This window comes from Eptesicus fuscus, chromosome 6 (assembly GCF_027574615.1).
Source record: "Eptesicus fuscus isolate TK198812 chromosome 6, DD_ASM_mEF_20220401, whole genome shotgun sequence".
NCBI classification, from domain to species: Eukaryota; Metazoa; Chordata; class Mammalia; order Chiroptera; family Vespertilionidae; genus Eptesicus; species Eptesicus fuscus.
The window spans coordinates 47,350,061-47,361,498 of NC_072478.1; the positions used below are offsets into that span (position 1 = coordinate 47,350,061).

An 11,438-nucleotide genomic window follows, 5' to 3' on the forward strand; every position below is an offset into this window, starting at 1 on the left:
GCTAATATGCAAATAGACCGAACGGCGAGACAACCAAACAACTGGTCGCTATGACGTGCGCTGACCACCAGGGGGCGTGCGCAGAAGATGGGGGGGCATCAGCTGTGGTGGGATGGTTGAGCAGGTGAGCAGGGATGCCAGACCAAGGTGGAGTCATCAGGGTGAGCCTCTGGTGGTTACTGAAAATCCTTTGCTCCCATGCGCCGCAGTGTTGCCCAGCACTCGCACCTGCTGCTAGAGCTTGAGCTGCCACTCACACCCACTGTCAGCGCCCGGTGCCAGCCTCGATCACTCGGCACCATCAGCGGGTGCAAGCAGTGGCTGCCAGCCCCAATTGCCCCTCAGGGCTTCTCTATCTCCCCCTGCTCCTGAGGGGTGATGGGGGCAGCAGCTGCCACTTGCACCTGCTGACGGTGCTGGCCCCGCTCGCACCTACTGCTGGTGCCGGCCCCAATCACTCTATGCCTTCAAGTGGGTGCAAGCGGGGCCAGCACCATCAGCACGTGGGAGCGGCTGCGGGTTGCTGGCAGACAGGGGACCGAGGGCCGAGGCGGGAGGGACAGGGCGGGGGCGTGGAGGATGGACCAAGACCCGCCCCTGTGCCTTCCACAGCCTCGCTGCCCACAGTTCCTTTCAAGGTGCATGAATTGTGCACTGGGCCCCTAGTTGGTTAATAAAATTATATGTTTCAGGGATAAAATTTTATGATACATCCTCTACATACTGTATTGTGTGTTCACCACCCCAAGTCAAGTTCCCTTCCATCACCATTTATCATCCCTTTATCATTCAAACTCCACCATAAAAACTCTATTCTTTACAATGTTAAGAAATATGTGCAAGTTTTTTACTGTAGTGTATTTATCTAGACAATATGTCTTCTTATTTTTAGTAGAGTTCATTATTAAATGGATACCTAATAAAATATTATTGGAATAGAGAATACATTTTAAAGCCTCATATAACTTCTAATTTAAGAAAATAATAAGAAATTCCAACACAGCAATTCAATGAATCTTCTAGTCTAGAAACTTTCCTAATTATTCACACTCCTTTGTTAAAAAAAAATAGTGTATTTTTTCTTTTTGGTCAATTTTATATGCTTTTCTATTTCTATGTATCTACTTTTCAGTAGTCATAATAGTAGCATTGTTAAAATAAAATTGAATTTCATAACACAACTAAAAAGTATTTAGTAGCACTTTAAGTAGCATATTTTCCCATAATGTTAATATTACAAATTTATAATGGAAAGAGTGAATAGTGTTATAAACATAATATATCATTATCAGTGTGCCAGTCTATTACATTGGTAGCTCACAATAAGCTATAGCTTAGTATTCATACCCTAGTATAATCCAATTATTTTGCTTTGGGGCTATGCCTGTGGCTCATTTTAATTAACTGCAGTTAAACTGACAAAAAAATATATAAAAATTTCTGGACAAAGGTCAAGCAGTTTTCATTGGTAAACTTTACAAATCATGATTTAAGAATGCCACACTAGATAAATATCCTGAAGTTGAGATGTATGATTTACATATTAAAACATCAAAACCAGATATGTTTCTGATTCAAAATAGCATACTAGCAGATTTTGTTGACTGAGTTTATTTAAATTTGTTATGGGGAAATAATACTGTTTTAATATGTAATGACTGTTTGGAATAACTTAGCAAAAGAAGATTTTTGTAAAATTATTTTTTCTGAAAGGTTCTTAAATAGAAAACAAACAAACAAACAAAAACCTTACTGCTCTTCCTTGCTCTAAGACACAAACTGAGCCCACCAAGGAAGATACACTTCTCAGAATCTGGGGAGCTGCAGGGAATACAGGGATTTAAACACTCATATTCTGTGAGTGCTCCTCTACTCATCACTTAGCATAGCACAGGGCCTGCACTTAATTTAGTAGCAAATGGGAAAAATGTTTTTCATGTGACAAGGTTTCCTAGCGTGGTTTGGAAGTCATGGAAACACACATACACACACATACATACACCCGCGCACACACATGCAACAATCTGATCTTGGGTCCTCTCTCTCCTCAGGAGCTACTAGGAAATTAGGTCACTAGACCTTTACCTATGTATATGTTTAGTCTTTGTTTTTTCCCCCAATACAGGTGCATTTTATCGATGGCACCACTAGAGCAATACTAGACTAATAGTCATCTTGACTAAGAAAACTAATGAAAACATCAACCAAGAACACTGTGCTGATAAACTGTCTCACACCATCTGGCCAGCAAATGTGCATAGGTCTGCTCACCATGCCCTATGCATGTCATCCTGTCTACCTTGCCAACAGAGCGAGGCGACTTACTCATGTATTAGTATTTTCCCAATTATGAAAACAGCCCCAGGCGGCTACTTTCCCCAAAGCCTCTTCTTCCTCATTGCATATGCATAGTCCCTGTAAATGTCAAATTCTCCAAAGAACACAAGTTTGTTTTTCTCCAGGGAAGCCTGTCTTCTCATTTCACCTTCAGCAATTAAGAGTTCCTCTCTTTTGCACGAGGCATGAAATTATGTATTAGCGAAGTAAATTATTCTCAAGAATGCTAGGGACAGATGCTCATTTCTTATTGCCATCAGCTTAAATGTATTAATTTACAAACCCCATGATATAATTTGCCAAAAAAAAAAAACTGCATAATAAGAAATGAAGCAACAGATGAAAGACCTTTACAGTATTTCTAATCTGCCGCCATCCCTGAAACTTGGTCTTCTACATGTCTTTGAGCTAGTTTATAATCTAGAAGATGCCAATTTTTCAAAAAAAAAATTTTAAAGAAGCAAAAAGGGATAGTAAAATTTTCACTTCATTACAAGGATTCATGCATTTCCTAGAAAGCATACATACAAACGTTATCTGTGCTTCAATTTAGAAAATAATTTTAATCTGCAAAAGCATCAAGTAACTGGGCATCATAGTATCGCTTTCATTTGTTCAGAATAATGGCAAAGAAATACATATGTTAAACATAGAGCAATTCATAAATTGTATCTAATTTTCAAACCCATGAAGCAAGCAATGTGATCATTCCTAAAATTAGCCAAATTTAACGCCTTCATCCTGACTTAAACGCAATCCATTTTAAGCTGAGGAGAAACAGGATTGTAATGAAGCACATCCTTACATGTCACTGCTACAAATCATCTCCAGCCATGTGGAGTGCTTCTATTAGAATTGACATTAAAATCTCATGTTGCCCTTATCCTGCCCCGAATCTCAAAGCTCTTCTCACATATTGAAGTGGGTTTTTGGTGTGTCTTTGTTTGTTTGTGTTTTTCTCTTTCTTTTGAGAGCAAGAGAGAGATAAAGGGAGAAAGAAGCATCAATTTGTTGTTCCACTGATGTATGCATTCACTGGTTGCTTCTTTTATGTGTCTTGACTGGGGATCTAACCTGCAACCACAATCGTGGGAATCCGGATGACACTTTAAAGACTTAGTTACCCGGCCAGGGTTTGTAAATGGTGGGCTTGATAGGGAAGGTCTCCCATTAATTATACTTTCTGCCTTTCTTGCCTGTGCTTGGAGCACATGGCATTTTCGCGATCCTATAAGAGGACAAAATAAGTCACCATGGTGATGCTTGCACTGCCTCCTCTCAGAAAAGTAAAGGAGGAGCTCAGGTTGGTAAAGAGATGAAAAGCCTTAACTATGACCTCTGTGGAGTGGGAAACGGAACCAGATGAGGTTGGATATAGAAGAAATTTAAAAGTTGCTGAAAGTTTTGTTTTGTTTTACAATCAGCTGGATTTCTCTTGGACCAACTGTTATACAAAATTAAATTTTTATAGTAACGATTCATCTTCTCACATGTTTTCTAAAGGGATGCTTTAGGGCTATGTGCTGGTGTGATGGCTCTATTCCTGACTCATAAAGGGGCAACACAGAATTGGTACCAAGGAAGTGAGGGAAGGGACAACAGCTAGACAAAGGTAATTTGCTCTTCTGTAGAAAACAGTATAGATTTAATAGGCAAAAAGATTACTAAAAAGTGTATACTGTCGTTGTTTTAAGTGAAATAAAATAGTAAATTTCACAGCATCTGCCACAAATGTATGACACATCCAATAGTCTGGTATAGATAGGTTCTTGGTTAGATCTTTGAGGAATGTTTTTGGTGGTCTAAATGTTAAATTCTAGCACCACCCAATTCTGTTTCAATCACGTTTTTAAAAATCTGATTCCACACTTTCCCAGAACAATAGACCTAAAAGGACCCCAAAACATAATTTTCAACACCTCAATAAAAATCCTAAAGGCACAAACATAGAGGCAAATGTAGAAATCATGGTAGTACATTTACTTTCTATTTCCACTAGCCATACTTCTTTTAGATTATTTTAACCTAGGGATATGATTTTGGGTTTTTACAAAAAACCTATTTCAGTTTCTGAGATATATTCTCCATTAGCCTCACACAGTGAAAGATCTCTAACTTTAGGGGCCTCTAAAAAAATCATTGAGCATTTATCAATTACAAAGGACTATTTTAGATACTTTAGTAAGTTTATCTCATTGCATCATCATTATTTCTTTAAGGAAGTGTGATTTATGACATTTCATAGGTGAAGAAACTAAGGGTCATAAAAATGAGGAAATTATTCTAGTCATACAGTTAATAAGTAAAGTTGTAATTATGTTTTCTCTCCTACTAAATTTTCTAGAATAAAGGATTTGTTTTAGAAATGTTAACCTTGATTTATAACTAATTTATTACAATTTATGTACAATATGAGATCATGGATTATTATATATTATTTCACCCAATTGTATTAATTCATTTCTTGGACTTAAAGGTATGCAGTAAGTATTTAGTAAATTAAATTGAATGGAATTTATACTGCAGATAAGGTTTTTAAATAAGGAAAAGATAAGAATTTTCATTCTTTAGATAAAAATACTTAATTTAGAAAATAATTTAATTATATAAATGTAATTGCTCTTGCATAAGCTTAGTAAAATAAGCAATTATTATTTGCTATTCTAAGATAGTATTTTACATAAATTCTGAATTTGCCAACCTCAAAAATTAAGTGCTTATAATTTGCTATTCTAGTGTTTTATAGGAATTATAGATTTGCAAACTTCCAAAAGTCAGTTAAGAAATATTGCAAAGTAAGCAACATTTTACTAGTGTTTTCACTGGGAGACATATGTTTGCATTTTGTGGTTTTTTAAGATTCAGCTTCCTCAGCCATATTGTTTGAGCCATAATTAATGTCAAAGAAACAAACCACACTGACTATTTTATCAAAACATATAAACTGAAACAATGCTTCTGTGTGAGTTGATAAGTTGATGAGGATTTTTTTTTTAAGTTTGTTATTGATTTCAGAGAGGAAGGAGAGGGAGAGAGAGAGATAGAAACATCAATGATTAGAGAGAATCATTGATCAGATGCTTCCTGCACACCCCACACTGGGGACCAAGCCCATAACCTGGCATGTGCCCTGACCGGGAATCAAACTGTAACCTCCTGGTTCGTAGGTTGACCCTCAACCACTGAGCTATGCCGGCGGGGCAAGGATTTTTTAACTAATAAAATCTAATAAAATGATGGTCATGTACTCATCATATATTCCTGACAGAATTCACTTATTAAATCCACAAAGCCCAAAGAAATCTCTCTTATGCTGTCACTTGCTACCTTCTATTGCTTAATTGCAAATCTTAACCTATGAACCATTTAATAAGTTTTCTCTCTGTTTCTCCATTTATTTTATTTCTTTCACCTATACAGTCTAATTTTACATATCCAAAAATACAGAATTGTTTTTCCAGCAATAGAATGCTTTCCAGAGAACTCATGGACATGGGCAACACTGCGGTGCTTGGAGGGATGGAGAGGTGGGTGGAAGTGGAAGAGGGCTTAGAGGGGATAAAAGGTGATGGGGAAAAATAAATTAAAATACTTTTAAAAAAATGTTTTCCATGTAGTGGACCTATTTTTTGATTGATAGCAAAATTTGTATTTTACAATTCTATATATATAGGTCTTCATATAAGTATAAGATACACTTTCCTAATTTATTTAAAATCTCTAGAAAAACCAAAGATATTAGTTTTATGAGATTTTTAGAGGCAATAAATTGGAAAGGTTTAGACCAAGTTAAATTTGCTTTTACATAAAAAGTGATTTTCAGCCCTTTCAAAACCATGTGTGCCATAATGAAGCTAATGGTAGGAAAATATGATATTCTTGACAATAGAACTTTCCCTTTTTCATATATTATTTTTAGCACTTTCTCTTTGAAACATACCTTCTTGTCATTTGTTCAATTCCCAATGACATTAAAGCACAGGCTTAAGAAAGAATATTGTATTTGGTTTTTGTGCATAAAAAGTAGTGCATAGTTATCAAGAATAAAACTCTTTGGACACCTGAAGGAAAGTATAGCTATTACAGATTTCGCAAAGGCAAATGCCAGTTGAGTTTTTTTTCATATACCTGCAACAATTCGGTAGTGTAATTCTGAAGTCTGTCTTGGTGCATGGAAATCACTTTTATCATGAAAGATAATTATGATTGTGTATTCCTCACAACCTCTCTAGATAGGAGGGAGATAAAAATATAATTAAACCAAGATAAAGATTAAATTATGAAAAAATTAAATCTTGCCATCCTGGTATATGAGTTCTATAAAATATTTGTATGGGGACAAGTCATTTAATTATCATAAGGAATTGATGACTTAGGTTAATAAAAAAAACTAAAAAGTAAAAGGCAATGAAAAATAAATGATATGACTTCTGGAAATACAATTTCCAAAATAATATTTTGCTGGATCATTTTAAGTCTTGGGATTTATAATGTTATTAAAGGCTAACATCATTATTTTTTAGTCATTAGCCCTAAAGGATAAAAATAACTTTTGGTTCAGTTGGAAATACCAGGGCATAATGTTATCTCTTGTATTTAAGACCACTATATCAATGTTTTGAATACTGGTTAAAAGTAATACAATTGCTGTCCTGGCCAGTGTGCTCAGTGGTTAGAGTGTCAGCCCTCACACCAAATGATCAAGGGTTCAATTCCTGGTCAAGGGAATGGAACTGGGTTGCAGGTTCGATCCCGGTATGTGGCAGGCAACCAATAAATGTGTCTCTCTCACATCAATGTTTCTCTTTCTCTCTCAATGGAAAAAAATATCCTTGGGTAAGGATTATAAATAATAATAATACATTCACCATAGAGGTGTATCATGAATCTTATAAAATAATTATCATTAGAAAAACACATTATACCGTTATTTTTTTGAACTAAACTTTTGTTTCCAAATATAAAGCCATATCCTTAATGCATATATAAATGGCCAACAGTAACTTTTGATCTTTTATTAATATAATACATTTCTACTTTTAGTCATGAAAAGTTCAACATGTTTTACTACAGTAAACACCAGTTATGAAGAGTAATAGTCGTTCGATCTTAATTATATATTACAGATTGTATTAACTCTTTTTTCTACCCTTGTAACAAATTGAAAAAATCAAATGTTCAGATTAGCAACCATACAAACAAAAAGTGATAGTTGATATTCAAACCTAGATAAATTCCTACTCTGTATTTTTAATCAGTAATCCACACTGACCTTAAATTTAAGGAATTAATACATGCTAAATGAAAATACTAATTAGGAATGTCAATCATCATCAAATAATTTCTGTTGATGATCTGCTATCATAAATGTGGAATGAAATAATCTATAATAATAAAAGTATAATATGCTAATTAGACCCGATGTCCTTCCGGACAACCTTCCGGACGAAGCCGGGATCCAGGCAGCCACCACGGCTGTGAAGGCCTACTCTTGCATGAATTTTGTGCATCAGGCCTCTAGTTTTATATAATTTTGGGAAAATAGATGGTGGCTTGCGAGGAGGAAATAATATTTGGGAAGTGAATGAAAGAAAATATTTAACAATAATTATAAAATGAAATGCAAGCCTGAAAACAAAGATTCAACTGATAATCCCCAAAAAATTAATATATGTGATTATAGCATGTTGCCTAAAGATCTCATTAAACATATGGAAATTTTAGCATACTTTTTTATGAACAACAGACAGTTAAAAATATAGTTTAAAAAAGTACTAATTTAGAAAAATGAGCTGGGCAATACACATCTCATTTTTCTAAGTAACTAAAAGTCTGGACTACTTATTCTTGCTAGGATTAGGTGAATACTAGGAGTCTCTTAGGTATTCACACACTAGAACCTGACATTTAAAAAAATTATTTAAATTTGCATTTTATTAAAAATATAGTATGATTCTTTGTTCTTCCCTAATAATCTTACTAGAGCTCTTTAAAATCCTACTGCTGCTAACTTTATTTCAGAAAGAGGAAAATCCGGTGTGTGGGAGGGGGGATCTGGGATAAAAAAAAAAGAAAGAGGAAAATCCACTAACATGTTGATCAGTTATGTAAAATCTTAGCTCATTGTTAACCACTAGATGTTTTCCTTTTTTCTTAAGTATGTTTGTTTGCAGGTTAAAATCTTAATGAAAAATAATATCTTGTTAAATGCTCTTCTGCACAGTGATCATCTGTAATTATAAGCTTGAGAAAGACCTCTATTAGCAAATTTCCCTTAAGTTTCAGAGAACAAGTTATCTGGGACAGCTGATTGTGAAGTGCAATGCTTTGATTCACTGTCTTTTCAAAATATAACAGAAAGTTTAAAGCAGGTAGTCTTGGCAGCATAAATAAAAGGTCTGATTTTCATACTCTATCCGATCAAATCCAATCAATCAAGTCTGTCAATCCATAAAATACTGTTTTAAGTTTTTGTAATGTATATATTTATCAAAACATCTTCCATATTGATAACGACCTCACTGAAACAAAATCAGTTAAGTTCTATTTCTTGAAAAGGTGTCTCTCATTTTCTCAGGTAAGTATTGTATAAGCTACTGTAACAGGGCCAATTACCTGAGACATATTAAGAAGCAGTGATGCATAAAACCTTTCTCAATATCAAGTTCAGAGCAGGACAAAAGGGGAATTCATTAATGTGAATGTTAAGACAAATGAAATAGAAAGTCACAGCTGTTAATTATGCAGGAAAAACAAATTAGAGTTTGTTACACTTTTAAAATCTTTCTTAAATAAATTACTAAAATATAAATTTTGTCAATATTGTTTCTGAAGTTATATCAGGAATGTGTTATATATATGTAAAAACAATAAAAATGGAGAACCTAATGCTTATAATTTGTTATATTTTGGATTATGGATGTCCATGGATGTAATTGATAGTCATTATGAACAAAGAAAAAGGAATGGCTATCTCTCTGCTAAATCATCAAGGAACATTGCTGCAGCTCACAAGAAGAAATAATAGATAAAAATTTGTTCTTTTGGAAACTAATGCTCACTATATTAATCTCTATTCTATAAAAGAATCTCTAACTAAAAGGAAACTGAATTTTCCTTTTAGAGAGATAAATTTTACACTTAAACATTTGTACTTATGTTACACATCAACTTATTTTTTCATTTACAGGTGTTAAGAACTTTACTCCAAATAACAAACTTCCATAACTCCCTAATATAGAACATAAATTTAAAAGAAAAATGCACACACATTTTCCATCCCTACTTAGGAAACCTTGTTTACTTAGCAGATTGATCACAATGGAATTTCAATCAATTAAACTCATTAAGAGTGAAACTTACAGTTTCACTGTGTTGATAATACATAGAATATCTTCAAGATCTTTGGTCAAAATCTTTAAGACAAAGACACAAAACTTTTAGATATCCCTTTAGCAGTTTTTTAAGTTCCTTCCCAAGCAGCTCATCAAAGGAAGATGCTGCCAATAACTATGCCCACAGGCACTGCATCGTTGTCAAGGAGATCATTGACCTCGTCTTGGACCAAATTCGGAAACTGGCTGAGCCCTGCACAGGTCTTCAGGGCTTCCTTCTTGGTTTCCCAGTTTGGGTGGGGGAACTGGCTCTGTGTTCCCCTCCCTGCTGATGAAACATCTCTGTCCATTTATGGAAAGAATTCCAAGGTGAAGTTCTTCATTTACCCATCCACCCAGGTTTCCAGAGCTGTAGTTGAGCCCTACAACTTCATTCTCACCACCCACACCACCATGGAACACCCAGATTAGCCCTATTGTGTCCTCCATCACGGCTTCCCTCAGGTTTGATGGGAGCCCTGAATGTTGATCTGACTGAATTCCAGACCAACCTGGTGCCTATCCCTGCATCCACTTCCCTCTGGCCACATATGCCCCTATCATCTCTGCTGAAAAAGCCTGTCAGGAATAGCTTTCTGCAGCAGAGATCACCAATGCTTTGAGCCAGCCAGCAAGGTGGTGAAATGTGACCCTCAACATGGTAAATACGTGGCTTGCTGCCTGTGGTACCCTGGTGACATGGTTCCCAAAGATGTCAGTACTTCCACGGCCACCATCAAGACCAAGCACAGCACCCAGTTTGTAGACTGGTGCCTCACTGGCTTCAAAATTGATATTAATTACCAGCCTCCCACTGTGGTACCTGGTGGAGACCTGGCCAAAGTACAGCGAGCTGTGTGCACGCTGAGCGACATCACAGCTACTGCTGAGGCCGGGGCTCGTCTGGACCACAAGTTGGACCTAATGTTTGCTACGTGTGCCTTTGTCCCCTGTTATGTGGGTGAGGGCACGAAGGAAGGAGAGTGTTCTCAGGCCCGTGAGGACATGGCTACCCTTGAGAAGGATTATGAGGAAGTTGGTGTGGATTCCGTTGAAAGAGAGGAATACTAATTATCATTTCTTTCAGTCCTGCAGCATGTCATATTCAGAACATCAGGTTCAACAGCTGACAGGTGTTAAAGCTTTCTGGTTAGACTGTCTTCACTTTTATCTGTGATCATGTCTATCATTTTCATGTATATCTATAAAAATATTTCCTCACATCTATAAAATGAAAGCACTGAGAAATAAATAAATAGTCAGAAAGCTGCCATAATCGCTTTGTTTCCTCGCATAATTGCATTTGAGTTTTGTTCAAGGTGTCTACCAAAGGCTGATACAAGAAACAACCATAGAAGAATAGAAGACAAACAAAATATGGAAGGCTCTTTTTCCAATACCTATAAAGCTGGAATGTATTATCACATCAAGCCTGACTTTATGCTATCTATGATATTAGTCCTTTAGTATACATCTAAGTTTTAACTATATTTCATTTCTTTTAATTACACTGGTTATCTGAATAACTGTAGCATTTCATTCATTCCTTGTGTGCCCCCCCCCCACATCTCTTTGACTATATATATGGTATACAAAGAATAGACTAAGAGGGATGTGGGAGGTCAGAGAATTATAATATAGTTGGCATTTTTATTGTCATTAATCCTATATTTAATTTTATATAAATTTTCTTCCACAATGAGATTATAGCATTTAGAAGCAGTGATA

General features: G+C 35.7%; 1 pseudogene; it reads left to right on the forward strand.

Moving 5' to 3' along the window:
- Window positions 1-3,590: 3,590 nt before the first annotated feature.
- LOC103290725 (tubulin alpha-1B chain-like) lies at window positions 3,591-10,781 on the forward strand (annotated as a pseudogene).
- Window positions 10,782-11,438: the final 657 nt, after the last annotated feature.